Raw genomic sequence first — 9286 nt, forward strand, 5'->3', positions numbered from 1 at the left:
ATGTATTTGGAGGTGGCAGAGGATACAAAATCCAAGTTATTTGCAATTCTTGCAATGTATAAAAATGATACATTGTATAGTTAAATTAGGCTATTATTCTAACCATCAGCATCATCATTGTCACCATGTTGGTTAGAATTTGGTATTGAAAATAAGTTCAAAGAATACAGAATAGATTGTGCTAATCATTACAAACTGCCTAAGGCACATAGATTTTTGTTGTTGTTGTTTAAGCTTCTGATGACGCTAAAGAAAATTTGTATTTATTTTTATCATAATTTTAGGGAAAACTCTTTCATATGGTATTTCTCAGAAAAAAATGAATATTCTTGGTTTTATTTTATAACATTATTCAAATTTCATACCCATGTGTCAACGACTTACAGCACAGAATGCCAAGACCATATCATTTCTGACAATGAGCCAGTGTCAGTTCAGTTAAGTTTAGAAAACGTAAGCAACATAATTATCTAAGCTGTCACCATCATTACAGTCCATGGTTTTCTTATTGTTACTGTTTTTTTGTTACCTTTCAAAAAATGCTTAGATGTACTGAAGTAATTTCTTAAGAGGAAATAGCCGAAAATTTGGTTATCTTTGGTTTTCTTTGCCCAAGGTGTCACTCTGTGTCTAAAATGAGTGGTGCCAAGTCACAGTGAATATATTGACACTCACTCCAATTTTACCCATCCAGACTCATTTGATCATTTACAACTCAGACAAGGAGTATACTCTCCTATGCACACAAACCACATTTCACTAAATTGACAGAGGTCATGTTTATTAACATAGAGCACCATTTATTCATTTGCTGGACCCATATCATGTCAGTTCATTTTTCATTACACTTACATTTACAGAATATACAATACAGAAAAAACTCTAGAATCAAAGTTAGCAAACTAAAACCCACAAGTACAACTCAGCCTATGGCCTGTTTTGTACAGCACATGAACTACAAATGGTTTTAACATTTTTAAAGAGTTGTAAAAAGCAAGCAAACACAAAACAAAGCACAGTGAATAATACACACAAGAGACTTTAGGTGACTTGCAAAGCCAAAATTATGTACTCTATGGCCCTTTAGGGAAAAAAAATGCTGACTTCTGCTTTAAATAGTAGTATATTTTCCACTCATAAACTCATTTGTAAAAACATTATCTGTTTAGAACAATCTTAGATCCAGAGAAAAAAATTGAGGCAAGGTACAGAAATTTCCCGTATCATCTAATGCCCATTGTAGTTTACATTAGGGTTCACTCTTGGTGTTGTACATTCTATGGGTTTGGACAAAGGTATAATGACATGCATCCATTGTTATAGCATTATAGCGTATTTTCACTGTTCTAAAAATTCTTCTGTACTCTACATTTTCATCTCTCTCTTATTCCTAATTCCTGGCAACCACTGCTCTTTTTACTGTTTCCATAGTTTTGCCATTTCCAAACAGTATGTAGCTTTTTCAGATTGGCTGATTTCACTTAGTAATATGCATTTAATTTCCTTCTTGTATTTTCATGATTTCATAGTTCATTTTCAGCACTAATACTCCATTATCTGGATGTAAGCTTTGACAATTATGAATAAAACAGCTATAAACATTTTTGTGCAGGTTTTTATGTGAACATAAGTTTTCAGTTCATTTTAGTAAATACCAAGGAGTATGATTATCAGATCCTGTGTTAAAAGTACTTTAAGTTTTGTAAGAAACTATCAAACTGCACAAACTGTTTTTTTCTGTGTGGTTTTGTTGTTTTGTTTTGTTTTTAATTATTCTCAAGTTTTCTGATGGTTACTAACTGGTTTGGAAAGAAAGAATACAACAAAAAGTCCTTCCACTGAAAAGATGAGTGAATAAAATTTGCAGTAAATAGTTATTTGTATTTTTTTGGAATATATTTTTCTTGGTCCTATTCTGTCTACCCTTAGGTTTCCATAAGCAAGGTGGACCCAAATCCACTATCTATCCATCATCTGTCTTTCTAACTGTCTGTCTGTCTGTCTGTCTATCTATCTATCTATCTATCTATCTATCTATCTATCTTATTATCATCTATCAATGTGTCAATAATCTCTCTATCAATCATCTCCCTACCTGTCATCTACCTATCTTTCTACCCATCTATCATCTGTCTATGTATCTCTCTGTCTATTTATGTAATCTATCTATTATCTATCTATTTATGTATCATGTCTCTGTCAACCATCTATGTGACTATCTGTCATCTACCTGTTTATCTACCCATCTATCATCTGTCCATCTAGATAGCTATTTATCTAATCTACCTATCAGGGTGTGTGTGTGTGCGTGCGCGCGCGTGCATTTGTGTGTTTTGGGAAGCAAAAAATGTATATCTTCTCTCACTCAAATTGTTTACTCTCTATAAATATTTTGATTACATGGGAATAAGGCAAAGAAAATCTTCCTTTTTCAAAAGAGAGTTATTTTTATCAACCTTTTTCTTGATTTTTTTGGAGACACTAGTGCCACAGAATAGGCTTAACAGCTCTACAATAAATGTTTTGCTGAGTTGCTGGTACTATACCATAGAAGGTCTCATGTGCCAAGGACATGAACATCCTTATATTGAACTACAGAAAAGAGGAGCTACAGAATAACAATGATATCTCTGAGTTGTGCTCTTAAAAATAATTTGCATGTATTGTTTTATTTATTCCTCACAACACTCTTGCAAGTACTATTCTGCTTATTTAACGCATAAAGAAATCAAGATAAAGTACTGTAATTGCCATAAGTATTAACTCTTCAAAACAAGCAAACAAAAACCTGGGAATAAACGATAAAGAAATACAAAATATGAATTAATAAATGAAGAAATCCTGATCACTTGGAAGGAAGGGAATTTCAGAAGCTTTCCGCTGAACTGTGCTGGCATAACATCTCCTGCTGATATAATTCAAGGCTCATTAGGACTAAAAAGTAAATGAAGCAGAAAATCTATTCAAGACACTGAAATCATATATAGACCAGAAAAATTGTACTTTGCCTACTAGTACAGCATCCTAGGCCAATTTCCCTAGGAAATGAACTGTGAGGCAGAGATTTGCAAGTCAGTCAGTTATGTAGAGTACTCTGAAAAACAATGCATATAAGAGGATAAGTGGAAAAGATTTGGAGAGAAGGAGACATTGATTTGTGACTCAGTAGTACCAGAGGCCTCAGCCAATTTCACCAGAAACTCTGGAGCTGAGACGATGCCTCAGAATTGCTGAGAATTTAAATAAGAAGCGTAGGCCTCTCTATTAGTTCGTTTTCATGCTGCTGATAAAGACATACCCAAGACTGGGAAATTTACAAAAGAAAGAGGTTTAATGGACTCACAGTTCCATGTCTCTGGAAAGACTTCACAATCATGGTAGAAAATGAAAGGCACATATCACATGGCAGCAGACAATAGAAGATAACTTGTATGGGGAAACTCACCTTTATAAAACCATGACATCTCATGAGATTTATTCACTATCATGAGAATAGCATGGGAAAGACCCGCCCCCATGACTGAATTATCTCCCACTGGGTCCCTCCCACAACACATGGGAATTATGGGAGCTACATTTCAAGACGAGATTTGGGTGGGGACACAGTCCCTACCCATATCAGCTACTGTACCCTGCATCAACCAATCCATAGGTAAACTTCTGCTTAGCCGTGATATAATTTGACTTGTTTGTCCCTTCCAAATCTCATGTGGAAATGTGATCCCTATTGTTGGAGATAGAGCTTGGTGTGAGACGTTTGGGTTATTGAGGTGGATCCCTCATGAATGGCTTTGTTCCCTCCCCTCAATAAATGAGTGACTTCTCACTCTATGGGTTACTGTGAAATCTGATGGTTTAAACAAAAAATGGGCATCTCTTTCTCTCTCTGTCTCTTGTTGTGTGTCATGCCTTCTCCTCTTTTCACCTTCAACCATGAGTAAAAGCTGCCTGAGGCCTCTCGAGAAGCCAAACAGATGTTGGTGACATACTTGTACAGCCTGCAGAACCATAAGCCAAATAAACCTCTTTTCTAAGCCTCAGATATTCCTTTATAGCAATGCAAAATGAACTAATATGAGCTGGTTAAGGGCTATAACCTTATCCCCACTGAAGGTCAAATTCCACAGAAGGGCTCAACTAATTGTTATCGGTAAACAGTGTGGCTGGGAATGATTAAAGGGGAGACTAGGTTGTCAAATCACAGCATACACTACAGTCTACTCTTTGCTCTGTTCAAATATTCTGTCTTCACACAGTAATTTTACCCCATCTGGAAACAATTTCTTGAAGTTCTGGAGTTTTGTCATTGTAGATTTTTATTTCCCCTCTAGGGAGTCATACACTAGAAAACTTTGTGACAAAAATACAGCACTGGTGATAAGGCTGCCACTTTTGTTTACCATTTATTTCCTCCTCACCTCTACTAACCATTCTAAATTTCCCTTACATTTGACCTGTGCCTCTGCAGATTTAGGCTGCTCACTTGTTGGGGTGATCAAGACCCTCATGCCTGAGGGGTTTGAGTCATCGGATAACATGAATGATCAAGAAGCTGAAGGAAGTAGTAGCAATAAAAGGTCATGATCCTTTGTCCAGTCCAGATCTGGGCCAGTTTTTAGACATAGAAACCTTTGAGGAGAGGCTTGATCCACAGCAGAAAAGAAAAAAAGAAGCTCTGGAATAACAAAAGTTTTTTGGTAGTGAACCTCATGGTTTTTTTTCCTAAGAAGAACTAGATCCCTGATTTAAGTAACCATACACCGGGGAAAGAATATCTAGATGTATTGAGAAAGTCACAACACAAAACTATGTATCAAAGATGCTCAGAAAATTAATAGCAATATATTTTGTGTTAATAGCATATGTAAGAAATGTATGACAGCATTAAACCAAAATATGGGAGAGAGATATTAGGAATACACAATTGTAAGGTCCATATTTCATATGAATTGTGTCCTTCAGTTTATTTTCTATTACTTTCCCTTTTGCTTGAGTTATGGGAATGGTAAGTAAGTAGAGAGATGTAAAAGAGAACAATTAAAATGAAACAAAGGCAAATCAAGATAGAAAAATGTAGGAAATTATTAGTTACTTTGGGATATCATTTCTGTCATGATTGTAAAAAGTAAAAATAGCTGTCAATTTCTGAACATTTATTCTCATTTATACTGTATAACAATCAAGTCATACCTACGTGATTAATTATACTTCACTACAATAATTCAGCACAGCCATCAACTTTTGTCTACTCCATATCCTATGCTTATTGTACTATACTATGCCATTTTCCTTTAATATTTCATTTCTTAGTGAAGTCCTTTCAATGCATTATTCTCTTTATGTTGCTTGAAACAAAAATTATTCTGGAAAATGTTCTTAAGATGAACATAATTTTAAGAGTTACTATGCTAGCCTTATGCAATCAAACACACGAAAATATACATTCTTCCAGATGTACTGATGTACATTCTAAACCATAATTTAACCAAATGCTTTAGTCTCCTTTGGAAAGAGATGAAATATAAAGTCAACAAAATGATAAGTATCTATAATCTATGATACTCTATTAAAATATTTATTGAAACACTATCAAAATCCCATACCAAAATGTCTATAACACAAAGCATGCTTTAGAAGATGTGAACATTTATGAACTAAGAAAATGTAGTGCCTTATTTAACAAAAAACAACATACGCTGGAGCTTATAAAAATGTATGTCCTTTAACCCTTAACAAGGCAAATGATTCATACATAATAGATAAAATTTATTCCTCAATTAAACTAATTGTCAGTATGAAAAAGAATAACTGTTGTTTCAATTTGCTGACATTTTACTAGGTATTGTAGGATCTTTAAAAATATAAATAGTTATGCTTGAATTCATAAAAATAATTTCATGCACACTATAAACCCATATCAGCATTACAGTAATGGATTGTCAACCAACAGTGCTTAGGAAAACATTACTGATAAATATCAATATAAGTACCAACTTCCCAATGCTAAGTCCAGAGTTAGATAACATTTTATGAATGATCTGAAACAAAGAAGAGCTTTTTAATAAGATCTTAATACATTTATAAAATAGGAATATAGAGTAGAAGTTTATGTAATATATTACAAAGTAAAAAGATCAAAGAAATACACTTTACAGTGATAAAGGTATAATCAGTTGAAGTGGAACATATGGAATTACAAAGTAAAGCTTCTGTGAAAAAATAATCAAAAGCATGCTACCAGTGAGACGGGCTGTTTGGAAAATTTTAATTTATTAAAATCTATAAAGGCTGCTGCTGAACTGTAAATTAAATGAGAGAACATTGTGCTGTGGCACCAGAAAACATCAGTATATGTGTGACTCAATATTCAGAGTTTGTCTCTCATTATAGAAAGCATTTCTATTTCTTTTAAAGTGTTCCTGGTGAGAACTAAATTATGTATTTTTAAAAACGGAAGCTGTTATGATCATGAAATATAAACAGCATTAAACAGCTTTACATTAAGCTTGATCTCATAGAAGCAGACAGTAGAATGGTGGTTACCAGAGCCTGGGATGGTTGTCGGGGGAATGGAGATATTGGTTAAAGAATATATAATTATGTTTAGATAGGAGGAAGATTCAGGAGATCTGTGGCATAACATTGTGACTCTAGTTAATGACAATGTACTGTTTTCTTGAAAAATACAGAGTGAATGTTAAATATTTTCACTAGAAAAATGATGACTATGTGAGTTAATACATTTCTAATTAGTTGAATTTAACTGTTCCACAATGTACATATATAGTTAGAACCAATATGTTTTACATAATACATGCATACAGTTCTGCCAATTAAAAAATTTAAAAAGAGAAATAGCATATAAACATGAAATAAATCATGTATCAAATAATTTTAAAAGATTGATAATAAAAAATAATTTAAAAAAAAGATTGTTAGTTTTTCCTGAGCAAAATCTTCACAGTAACAATATTAGATATTAAAAAATAATGTGCATTTCAGTATTTGATTTATGTACTTTTACCATTACAAAATAAGTACATATTGTCTCCTCATTTATTATTTACTTGAACATTAAAAATAATTTTGAGGTGACTCAAACATTCACTTTTATGGGTTTATTTGGAAACAATTTACAAGGTGGACTAAAATAATCCTGCTAGTTGACACAGCTTGATCAAATATAAATGAACTATTAGGAATCTTAAGTGATGTGTCTTTCTTAAACTCTCCATCTGTTTCTTCATTGGAGTACCTTCTTACCAGAAGGAATAAATATATATTTTCCCTGGTTTAAGCTGTTACCCCAAATTTACTGATTCAAAATATTAGCTAATTTTTAGTATGCCTTTAGGTTATCTTTTTCACGATTAGTTTATTTGTAGTTGTAAGCACAATAGAGCAGAATCAATGGCTCAAAGAAACAGCTAATCCTGATGTAGTATACTTCTTGTTAGAACATTAAGGAATAACTGGCTTTTTTCTCCACAGAAGCACAAGGAAGCTAGTGTAAATTTTAAATAATTTCATTTTAGTCTTTAGCGATTTTTTAATCCAATGATATTATCTAATCAATTGGAAATGTCTGACTATGCATATAATTACTCCATTTCCAGATCTATGACCTTATTCTCTGTATATTACCTTTGCTAGAAATACCCATAATTGTTTTGCATGGAGCATTTCAATTCATAGCCCAAGAATAAATTTGAATTAATAGTCTAATTAAAGATTATAAAATTAAAACCATTTTTGACACGTATGGAGCTTATCAAAATTTATGTCAATGAAAATTTGGCACAAACCATTTAGAGTATTTTTTCAAGTTCTGAAAATAAAATTTGAAAGTTTAATAGTAAGTTTTGATTAAATTACCATAGCTACACTTTGATTTCTGCGTGAATAAAATATATTACAAAGACTCTTCTTTCCCTTCTGACTGTGGAACATTTTTCCAAGTTCTATTTATTAGAAAATGTAATCAAGATGAAAGTAAGGGAACTTCAGTTTGGTCACAAATGCAGGACATCTCATTTTCGGAGCTGAATAAGAGTGAACTCTCCTAAGTGTGAAAAGCTATTTTTCAACTAAAATAGGAAAGGATCAGATCAGACCACCTGTGACCATTATCCGTATCTAGCACAAATAGCCCTGGTGAGAGAACAAAATCAGTTCATTTTCTTCTTGAGAACAAGGTATATTTGCCAGAGAAGTTTTGTGGTTTCTCTGCCTCTCACAGACAAATAGAAATAATAACCAGATTCTCCCTAGTGCCTAAGTCACTCACATAGTAAGGTCAGACACTAAAGGAGAATATACCTCCTTCTGATCCATAAACTTACAGTCAATACATTGTTACAAAAAGGGAACCTTCAAAACAAATAGTGTAGCTATGAAATATGTTTGTTTTCCAATTGTTTCTGTGTTTATATATATGTACACACATATCAAAAGATGCTAGAAAATTAATAAAATTGTACATAGTTTTTTGTTTGTTTGTTTGTTTTTGCCTAACCTCTATCTCTCTTATACCCCTTACCCTTCACAGGCCCTGCTAACCACCATTCGACTCTGCTCCTATGAGTTCAAGTTTTTTTTACATTCCACATATAAGTGAGATCATACAGTGTTGGTCTTTCTATGCCTCACTTATTTCGCTTAACATAATATGATCTAGGTTCATTAAATTATAATATGGTCTAAGTTCATTAAATTATACACAGTTCTTTGTGAAAAATTAAGTCTCCCATATTTCTTATGATTTTTGTTTTATTTTTAAAGAGTTTATTTTATTTTATTTTGATAAGACATACATTGTATACTCACTTAACAATATATACTCAATAGAAGTTTAAAAAACTGAAAAAGTTAAAAATAATACAGTATCACGGTAGTATTTTGTTACATTTGCACGTCTTTTAACTATGTACTTTATATATTATTTTAGACTTTACTTAGCATTATATTATAAGTAGTTTCCAAGTTCAGTTTTTGAAAGTTGTAATTTAAATGCTTTCATCATATACCATAATAAGACACAATAAAATATTTTGCATACTGAATTTAATAATTTAATTCCTATTTCATGTTAGTAGAAGACTAGAAATAAATATCTTTATTCATGTAATATTCATATGTAATTCAAGTATTTGTATTGCAATATATTTTTTCTTACACTTTTAGTTATCAAAAAATGTGATAACAATATTCATAACAAATTATATTTTCTAATTACTCATTATATCCTATCAATACATTTCATTTAGTAAGAGTCTCCAATTTGTGT

This window comes from Mandrillus leucophaeus, unplaced genomic scaffold (genome assembly GCF_000951045.1).
Source record: "Mandrillus leucophaeus isolate KB7577 unplaced genomic scaffold, Mleu.le_1.0 Scaffold908, whole genome shotgun sequence".
In the NCBI taxonomy this organism is placed as follows: domain Eukaryota; kingdom Metazoa; phylum Chordata; class Mammalia; order Primates; family Cercopithecidae; genus Mandrillus; species Mandrillus leucophaeus.